We start from the raw sequence: 10,448 nt of genomic DNA, 5'->3' as shown, positions 1-10,448 counted from the left end.
AAATACTATTATATTAATCAATATTTATTCACCAAAATTGTAGAGTTCAAAAATTAGATTTAACTAGAAATTAATAAACACACAGAGATCCAAATGAAATACGCATTTGAGTAGCTTAAATAATGATTTATATAAATATAATTAATTTTTTTTTCTCACAATCGGAGATTGAAGATTATTCATAATTGTGAATAATGGCTTAATTTTTATTTAATGATCTCATTAGTACATTTTTGCGCTTATTTAAAGTCTCATTTTTCTTATGTATTTTAATCATCTCCAAGTTATCTTGGTTAATATATCTCATTATAATGTCGCGCACAATTATAATAAAAGGTCATCTATGTGGCGCAAAGACGTGAAGTTAGGCGCGTCACGTGATCGAAATCGCGCCTGCGTATATTCGCTGATCAGTTTACGTCGAGCAACGTTGTTGAATGGTAGAGTCGCGATCATTTCGCATGTTTTTACACGTCCCAAACGAATATCGCGCGGAAGAACAAATGTCGGCAAATCAAATCCCGGGCCGCGGGATCAATCGGAACGCGCGATTCCTCGCAGCGTTCGATACAATCGATACGTAGCAATGATAATTCGTCCGTCGTGTCCGTCTTGACCGCCATGTTTACTCCCAACACCATGCCGTGCCGATTCTCGGAATTATCACGCGCGAGCCAGGTTGCGACGATTAACTTAATAGACGTTCAATCTGCACTCCAGACGCCGCGCCGCTGTGCCGTAATCGTATACTCCATAACCATAGCTTCATAACCTCTTCGTCCTCTTCGATCGTCTATCCGAAGAGGTTGTTCGTCACACGCGCGTTTTGCATTGTACGATCGAGTGTGTGTGTTGGGACTGGAACGTCGCACATACATGTACACGGTCGTTTTAATCTATCAATCCGATCCTTTTTTCCACGTCGATCGCGTCTCGTTGTGATAACATGTTGACACGCGTATCGCATTATCCTGCGTGTTTCGCGTTATTCGTGAATATGATCGAGCAGCGCGAGCTTATCCGCGAGTGCATCGAGGACCTGGAGCATCGAGAACTTGGAGCATCGAGGACCTGGGAGCATCGCAGATCTGGAGCATCGAGGAATCATCGTAACGGATCAATCTAAATGCTGCTGGTCTGGTGATAATCCGTAAATATTTATTATTTGTATACTTTACTTCGTTTCTCTATTTATCCTTATTTTATTATTTTTTTTGAGAAACAAAAAATTACCTTATAAATTTCAATAAAATGAGAGCTTTGAGATACACGTTTGCATTTGGAAGAATTGAAAGTACTTTGGTCGCTCTCATGTATGCATATTTTATATATTGCATTTGTCAGTTTCTATTTTTATCATTGGTGCATTCGAAAAATATGCGCCCGATCTCGCAGAGAAAAAATTGGGATGAAGTTTATCGTCGTTGAGTCGCGCATTTATAGGTAAAATTGATATCGATTTCGCCAATGTGTTATGTTGAAGCACAGCTGTCGTATATTGGGTAGAGAGTGTATTAAAAAACTAAGAAAATCTCCAGAGATCTCCGGGAAAAGTTAAAGAAAGAGATCGCGATCCGTTACGTTAAGTGTCAGTTTCAAAGACATTTGGAGATTCTCACATTATTTTCATGATATTATATGCGAATGACATAAATTCCTGAGGTTAATATTAAAATATTAGTTACGGGACAGATAATAATATTGGAATGTAACTGTATTGTTAGCTTATCCACGCGTATATTATCGACAGCACGATATTTCGCGTCAATTCATCTGGAGTGCGTGTTATGTACGTGTACGTGTAGGTGGATGTTGTTTAAATAAAATATGTCAGAGCGCGCACAGATTCGTATACTGCGAGGGTGCGCAGTTTTACGGAGCAATGAAAATTACGTCAATCTATTTGCCCGTGGCAGATTTACGATCAACTGATATTTAACTTGCATACGTAGGCATTGTATTTTTTACAATTTCCTATAACGAATACGCTATAAATCGGAGTGGATTAATCTTTCGAATTCTGGATATTTTTCTAATCATCTCAGGCATCGACATCACCCGCAGATAGACTTGTATTAATTAATGAATAAATAAATATGTATATTTCTATATAAAAAATTTTCATAACTCGCCATATAAAAATATTTTAGTAAATGAGTAGCAATAAACATGGTTTTTATTGTTTATAATAATTTTTTTCTACCTTCAAAAATGCGTTTACAAAATTTTTTTTTTGAGTGACTGCTTGCAACAATCGGTAACACGACAAAATAAAATTTTATTTAACAAAGTGAGCGAAACCGAACAAGGTTATCTTATATGAAATTGCAATATGTATGCATATTGCTACACGTGGAAAATTAAGAGACACTTTAATTTTCAGAACTTTAGAAAAAAACGTTAATTTTAGATTGCTATGAAATACATAAATGCGTTGCTACGAAATAAAAAGTTTGAAATTATATATATATATATGTATATATATATATATATATATATATATATATATACGTATATACATATATATATTTGCATCTGCAATTTATGTGTGTCGATGTAATCGCCGCATTAAATTAATGCGGATATTAAATTTTATCGTGAAACTGTATTGCGGAATTAGTCAGGTTGTCGCAAAAGAGGAAAATTTAGGTGACGCATACTATTCAAAGATGACATATATTTCCTCTTGCAAAGTCTCTTCCGTGTAATAATTTTTCGTACCACCGCGCGTACTTTATTTTCTTTCCGGAGCTTTCGCAGTTTTTGATAGATTGCGACTTGTTGTGAAATTGGGTCGTGGGGGACGTACGAAATCTTGTCGTTTATTTTAACTAGAAAATAATCGCAATGTACTTTGTTCAAAAAAACTTTTGCTTCTTATCTTGTTTCGTTCACATACTACTACTATTATTACTACTACTACTTATGATTATTGTCAACGGATTGGCAATGAGTGAAAAACGGTCTTGCGGATATCACATTTTTTTCCTTGTTTTGCTCTGTATATCTCAACTTTCCGCACTACTGACTTACGCGTCGATCGAATTTCGATCGTTTCGCTTCTATCTGTATGATTTTTTGTTATCTTAGGCACAGAGATTTCGTATTTTCACGGGAACAATGCGAGAGTGCCGAAAAGTGCTGTTACGATAGTATAACCCGATTTTTTAACCATCGATAAAACTCAAAACTTTTGTCAGAAATTGCGTGTATAATTTATTTCTTTCTCTCTTTTTCTTCGCGCGCGCGCGCGTGTGTGTGTGTGTGTGTGTGTGCGTGCGTATGGCTATATTAAATCTTAAAAGCTGAAACAATCGAACACAAAGTTTATCATAGTAGATTTTATGAAATGTTATTTAAAAAAACAGTACTTTTTTATTTTACGACAATATGGAGATGAATTAATTTTAAACAAATAAAACTCACGAAATAACAGTTTATCTGTTTGTTACTATAAGTTTGAGAAATTTATTCAACTTTACTCTTGATTGTGCCGGATTAACTATGTGGCCGCGGACTTTTTTCTTTTTTTTTTTCTGTGGCGAGGAATAGTTGCACTGCAATTTTCGTGTTGGCAGCAGTTTTAACGGCCTTGTATTGTATTGCGCCAGCGTGTGTCGCCATTGTCGTTTCTACATCGTTTCACGAATTACTTCGCACCATGCAGGTAATTCCCGGCTCGTACGTCGAATTGGGTCACGCGTTTGTTCCAGAGAGCTGGAGCAACGGGCGGGTCCCCGTCCGCACGGAATTTCCATACTGTAAAGTCGTGAGGGAACGGCTGCAGGGGAGTAGGGAAAGCGAGCGCGTTATCCATGGCAGAAGGCGCGCGCGAAAGAATGGCGCGCCGGCATTACGACTTATTAAATTCAGCCGCCTTCGTCCCTTCGTCCTCGGTCTCGGTCACTCGGCGCGAGCCCTTCCGTTCCGTACGTAACGTACGTTCTTCCATCCTTTGGCATCTTCTCACTCCACGTCGCTCTTGCGTAAACTTACCGTAATTTTATGGCGATTATCCGCATATATATCCCGTCCGCCGTGACCGCGCGCGACGTGACGTTAATTACAATCCGGACTTTAATTTCAAACGGATGCGATTATTAGAATAAGCCGCGCCGCAGAGCTCGCAGTACGGCGTGCGTTATTGCGGCATGTAATTATACATATATAACATTGTGGCTCCTCTTGGGAAACGTTCTAAGATGATTGTAGGTGGACAGGTGGTGTACGGTAACGATTCATCACTCGTGGACCACAGATGTGTGCAGGATTAATTTCTGTGATTCTGCAAGAATCGAAAAATCAAAGATCGATGTTTTGATAGTCGTTATTGTAAACTTAATTTGGCCTATTTTGTCGCTTTTTTATATCTAATGTTGTTATTTTTTGTTCAGAATAACGAAATTGACTCATTTAATTTAATGACATGATAATAGAACGAATCATCTGTAACTTTGCATTCGATTACATATAACATTTTTCAATAGAAACTTTTCGAAATAGGAATTTCAAAATGTGTTCTTTTCTTATTCTTTATTGTGTGTTTCAGTCTTTTAATTGATTATTAAATTATTTACACTTACATGACATCCGAGTTGTATAATAACATTTGACATAAATTTTTATTTATTCGACATGCGGCGGGATAGTCGCGATGATAACTTATGCATAATAGTAGACCGACGAGATACATATATAGTTTCATTTACATTAACGTAATTTTCGCTTCCAACCAGCAGTTGCGCGTTCGCATGCTTTAATTGGGGAAACAGTCCTCTGCGTGCTAACGAAGCTACGGAGCCGTAAGTAACGGTAACAAGTAGCGGTTAAGTAGTAACAACAATATGAAAGTCTCCTCGAGGCAGCTTTGGCAGTTAAATGTTTGCAGTGCAGTCGGCCTGTCAGACTGCAGATACGGGTTTTACTTTACGTGTCTCCGACAGCTTGCTTGCAACATCCTCTATTTCCGTTGCCTGCGTGGTTTTCTCTCTCTTCAACTTGTACACGTCGCCGGCTGTCTCTCTCGTCTGTTTCAGCCTTCCTCGCTCGTTCCCTACCGCGCACGACAGCGGTTCCTCTTTGCACGGCGGAGCCTCGCCCATGCAAGGCTAAGTACATACGCGACCGTACTGCCTCTAAGCCAGTCTCGCGTTAACTCAGTCGAGTCAATATTTAAGTCAAACTAGTTCTCCCCTCTTAAATTAACGATTCACATCGGGCTGCATCTCAATGGTCCGCCACGGGTCCGCTTCACAAGCTCGTTCGGCTGTCGGCTTGCCAGTAGCTTTCTATTTTCCATCGAGTACCTCTCTCCAGCTGGGATCCAGTCTCTTATTTAGGAAACAAGTCGCCGCCGTCCCGGCTCTTTTATCGAGTTCGCCATCCTCAAACTCAATACATCATCAAAATCTTTCAGATACAATCAATTATATGTAATTGTAATTGCATGTTTTTTCTACATTTCTTTGACAAACTCATAATTCTACCTTCTCGAATTTGCCTCCTTCGTGGCAATCGTGTTTATGTTGTTTTTCGAATCATCGACGCGTGCGATGTATAATTCGGAGGATTGCTCGTCCCCAGCGTTTCGGCACCCCTATCGTTATCGCCGACGAAATGTTTTGCTAACGGCAGAAACAACCGCAATAAAAGTGCCATCGGCCGAAAGAGCGTAAATAGTAATAATAGCGGCGAGCCCCGTACCGATAGAATAGAACTCGGCCGACCGTACGCGATACAATGCGATGCACAACGCAACGCACAGCTTCGCCGTCGACGGTCGGAGCGTACTCACGACATTACCACTGAATTATGCACGCGCCCAACCCTCGCCCTCGCCGCGGCGCGGCGCGGCGCGGCGTCGGCCTCTCAAACGTCTCTGAAGATCCTCTCTTCTTGGCGGTTTCTGGGAACGTCCGGGGTGCGACGTAGGGTAGGGACCGAGCAGGACGGTAGATTGGGGTGGGTTCTTTCGTGGAATATTCAGCCGCGCGGCGGAATGCAAACGGAGGAGCCGAAACGTAAACCTTACGACGTTCTCGAGAAGGGGGAAGCATTTGCTTACGTGCACTTAACGCGCTTCTAGAAACGGCCGAGCCGAATTGAGCTGAGCTGCGCGTGAATACATATGTACGAGACCGTACTGTGGTTGCCGCAAGAATTCACTGAATAAAACCGGCACGCGTTTAACCAATTCTTCGGGGCATCTACGGGAGTATTCCATGGAAGATAACTCACCTCTTTCTGGCTTCTCTCGCCAGTTTGAACGGAGTTGAATAAATATGCTGTTTTATATTGTTGTCTTGAAATTTTAATGAAGATACGCGCGCGCGATACGTTATTTCTAAAGATGTTGCGTCAGCATAGAAATTTCTGAAGTATGTATATTTGCTGCATAAGTGAAAATGACGCGAATCAATTTACGCGTTTTCCACAAAGTATCTCATCGCGCAAAAGCATATCGAGCAGAACATACCGCGAGCATACGTTTTTCCCAAGCTTTATCGTAACGTGTAAGAGTCGTAAAAAGGAGGAACGCGCGTAATAGCGATTCAGCTGACGACCAAATTAAGCTGCTGGGTCAACGGCCATAATGGCCTTAAATACAGAAGGCTGGAAGAGCTTCACGGTTCACTAAGTTCGGATTCAAAGAGCCGGTCGAGAAAATGGGATTTTCGCGAGCGTACAACCGGTTTCTTGATCTTCTCGGACAGGCATTGCCTCGAGCCAGCGATACGGCCGATAAGCGCCGGACCAAACGAAAGGAACAAACACAGGCATTTGCCGTAGAAGGGACAACCTGTGGAATTTCTAGATCCCCTTTACCCACAAGGGAGGAACTCGAAAACTCGTTTGCAGCGAGGCCGCCCGCGCGGAAGTCGTACGTACGTAAAAGCGAACGGTCAAAGGAGATCGGAATCGAGGCGTGGAAGGATATCGAATTTTCTTCGAGGGCAAGCGTCGTGGCTCGTAGTCGTATAAACAACGGCTCCTTTTCTTCCCTCTCTTCATTCACGACGTCGTCGTTACCGCTACTCGAAATGTAGTATGTTTCACGGTATTTCAGTTGCAATAAGGGAGGGAAATGAAACAGCAGGAAATACCAAATAATTTGCTCAAGAGATAGAATTAATTTCACAAAAATAGATAATATTATGTATTACTTAGTAAAAATATAGATAATATATGCACACAACAATTACATTATAAAATCGTATATTTTATAAAATATATACCTTTTAATTATATTGTATATAAAATCTTATATAAAATTATATATTTTACAATTTGTTACTTTTTTTTATAAAATAATTGCTGTGTATATTTTCATTAAATATTACATTCATTATTATCTATTTTTACGAAATTATCTATGTATTTATATGTTTATTTATTCTATATTAAATGTTTGTGCATCATGCTGTGTAGGTATATATCGCCCGCAAAAGTGTATCTTGTCGTTACGCTTATATAACGCGAGAGATTCTATTTATTTCACAGATAGAGAGTAAGCCCAAAAGACATATATTTGTAAAGAAATTTTCTCGTTTCGGTACTGGTCGTCTCAGAGCTTCTCTTTCATCCTTGCGGAAAACGAATTCACCGCATAGAAACGGTAGGGACGAGGCACGGAAGGCGAGGGGGAGGTGCGGCGCGTTATATAGCAAAGACGATTTCCCCGAGTTTCGTTTGTTTCTCCCGCCATGGAACGAGAGGCGGATTCCGTGAGTCTCTCGACGATCCTTTCGGGAAACGGCCGTGGAACAGAAAGACGCGAAATAAGAGTAAGACGGCCAAAAGACCGCAAGGAGGCGGAGTGAGGAACGTAGAAAAGGGCCACGAGATAAGAAAGGTCCCGTAGTACGCAGATTAGGGAGCACAAAATGTATCTTAGGAGGCCACTTTTCCCATGGGCCGAACAAAAGGGTGTTCCCCGCTCGTGGTAGAACATAACGAGATATAAATCGCCGTCTTCAATGGTCGATTACATCGAAGAGTTAAATGCCAAGTGTAGTAGTAGAAGCTAACGGGCACTTGAAACTTGGCGTTTTCTTCTTTTCGCGTTTCTACTTCTATTGAGGACTTCGTCGTATGTCCAAAAGCGTCGTCCACTAACGATATTGCCTCTACTTATAATACCTAAGCGAGTCCGATAAGCCGCGTTATGATTATAGTCGTGCGACGTGGTTCACCAGACGTGAAAAGATTGTCAAAAAATTATCACCGTGATTCAATTAATTATATTATTTTTAGCATATACATTTTAAAAAAACATGTAAAAATAAGTTATATGATCGGTTATAATTGTTATGCAAAATGTTTTACTGTTTACAGTGTTATGAATATATAGCAGTATAAAATGCGTAAGAATACGTAGAATAAAAATACGTTTTAATTTTTATGGCTAAATGGATTCTCACGATTTTTTAACTGAAGATAATAAAGGAAATGAAAATGCGCGTAAAAGTGAACTATCTTTGCTGATATAGTTATCTTGTAGCACCTTAGAAATAAAAGAAGTAATCTCGCGCATTTTCTTCCTTAATTATTGCAATACCGTGCGTTAGTCGAAATACATGCATATACAAGTTTTAAAAACTGGTAGAAAATAGAGATACAATAATTATACTTTACCTATCGACTCTTTAAAAATAGTTTTATTATACATATATGTATCATACGTGACATAACTATATTATGCGATAAGTCAATACAGGATGATACATTACTGACAGCATATTGTTATGTGATATACGCAACTAGATATCTGTAACATGAAGATATCATGATCTTGACTTTGACAAAAGCGAGTTACGTTTGTAATGTACAAACTTGTTTTAATTTTCTTCGAGATATAAAATAATTTGGATATATTATGTATCTTAAAATAATTTTTATTTCGAATGGACTATGCAGAAAAAACTATTTAGATTTTTTACTTTTTGTTTATTTCATTTTCTCTATACGTGCCGAAAGCACAGAAAATGTGTCATTCAATATTAACTTAACTGTAAAAAGTACTCTGGTTTGTCTCTTTATTAGATTCTCTTAACTTTTAAAAAGCTTCTCTCTCTCTTTCTCTTTCTCGGAAGGCCTCGGTAAAACTTTGTCCTGTTTATACACAAACGAAACGTATAAAAGGAATAACAGAAGGATTTTTAAATTTCGGTGATGTCGATTCAAGTTTTCTCGGGGAAGAGTATTTCATATTCGAACGTGACTATTGCGTTCTCCTCCTGCTTTTTTTTTTTATTACGAAAAAGAGGATCGAGTGTCGTGAAAGGGAAAGATCGAAGATTTATTTCGTTCGAGTGTCTTCTCCTTTATTACATTTTCGCCCGCATGGTACGACCGTCGTTTCTCAGAGACTTACCGTCCATTTTTTGCAGAGGTAATAATCTGGAAGAACCAATTGAGCGTTGTTTACTGAGCCATTCGTGTCGAAAAATGCAAATTTTCTTAATCGAGAGCTTTACCTCGAATACGATATGTATTTTGCGCTTATATATGAAACATTTTACAAGACTTGATTTTTGCAAATCAAAAATCATTCAAGTGCGATACTTGCGAATTTAAATTAACAATAAGACTAATTATTGCTTCCGGCGTAATACGCAATTGACAAAAAGTATGTGAATTACTTCGAAATTCGCTTCGGTATATGCCGATACATACAGTTGAAACTCAATACCCTCAACTCGGTTTTCTTTCTTTCTTTTCGTTTTCTCGGTAAAGAACGAGAGGCGAGCCAGAAGCCCGTAGCAAGGTCTCGCGCCGGTCCGGGACGATTTGTTAAATCGGCCAAAAGCTGGGTGGAGGGATCATTTTATCGCGATCGAACGGACCATCCTTCACTGAAGGTGACCTGCACGGTCGAAGGTTCCCTTCTCTGTCGGGAAGTGATGGGTGGTCTCGGAGCTCGTTTCGCGTGAAATCGCGCTCGAGCGATTCATTGGCACGAGTATCGTCCGACAGATCGATTACTCTGGTGGCTCGAAACGTGTATATCGTGGGCGGGATGGTACACGGATACGAGGTCTGTAGCTATTACTTCGTCAATGTTCTCTCTCTCTCTCTCTCTCTCTCTCTCTCTCTCTCTCCTTCCCCTTTTCTTTTCCCTTGTATTTTGCTTTGTCTCATGTCTATTTCTTCTCTCCTCATTTCTTTTATGTTTTTTGCTTTACGAAAAGAAATATAAGAAGGCTTTAAGGAAAAGCTCGGCGGTAAAATTCACGTTCTGCTTTACCTCGTATATTCCGAGATAGTATTACCGTTACGGAGCGGAGAGTTCGCGTCTATACTTTCTACCGCGGCATTTTGAAATTTATTCGATGGCGCGGTAGTACCTTCGCGACGAAAGAAACGCAAGGTGCTTCTTAAGACAAACGTTAAGGTGGAAAATTTGCGTTAACTTGCCCTCCCTCTCCCCTGTCTCTTATACACATCTC

At 39.8% G+C, this 10,448-nt stretch overlaps 1 protein-coding gene across 1 annotated transcript in view; it reads left to right on the top strand.

The window, feature by feature from the left end:
* Positions 1-766: 766 nt before the first annotated feature.
* The window catches only part of LOC105459482 (phytanoyl-CoA dioxygenase-like), a 121,307-nt gene continuing 111,625 nt past the window's right edge, over positions 767-10,448 (top strand). The window contains 1 exon segment of the mRNA XM_011705571.1: positions 767-1,150. The gene's annotated coding sequence lies outside the window, so the exon portion shown is untranslated.

Source organism: Wasmannia auropunctata, unplaced genomic scaffold, assembly GCF_000956235.1.
Source record: "Wasmannia auropunctata unplaced genomic scaffold, wasmannia.A_1.0 LD334186.1, whole genome shotgun sequence".
NCBI classification, from domain to species: domain Eukaryota; kingdom Metazoa; phylum Arthropoda; class Insecta; order Hymenoptera; family Formicidae; genus Wasmannia; species Wasmannia auropunctata.
The sequence above is the reverse complement of the archived record's forward strand: the minus strand, read 5'-3'. Positions and strand labels throughout refer to the sequence as shown.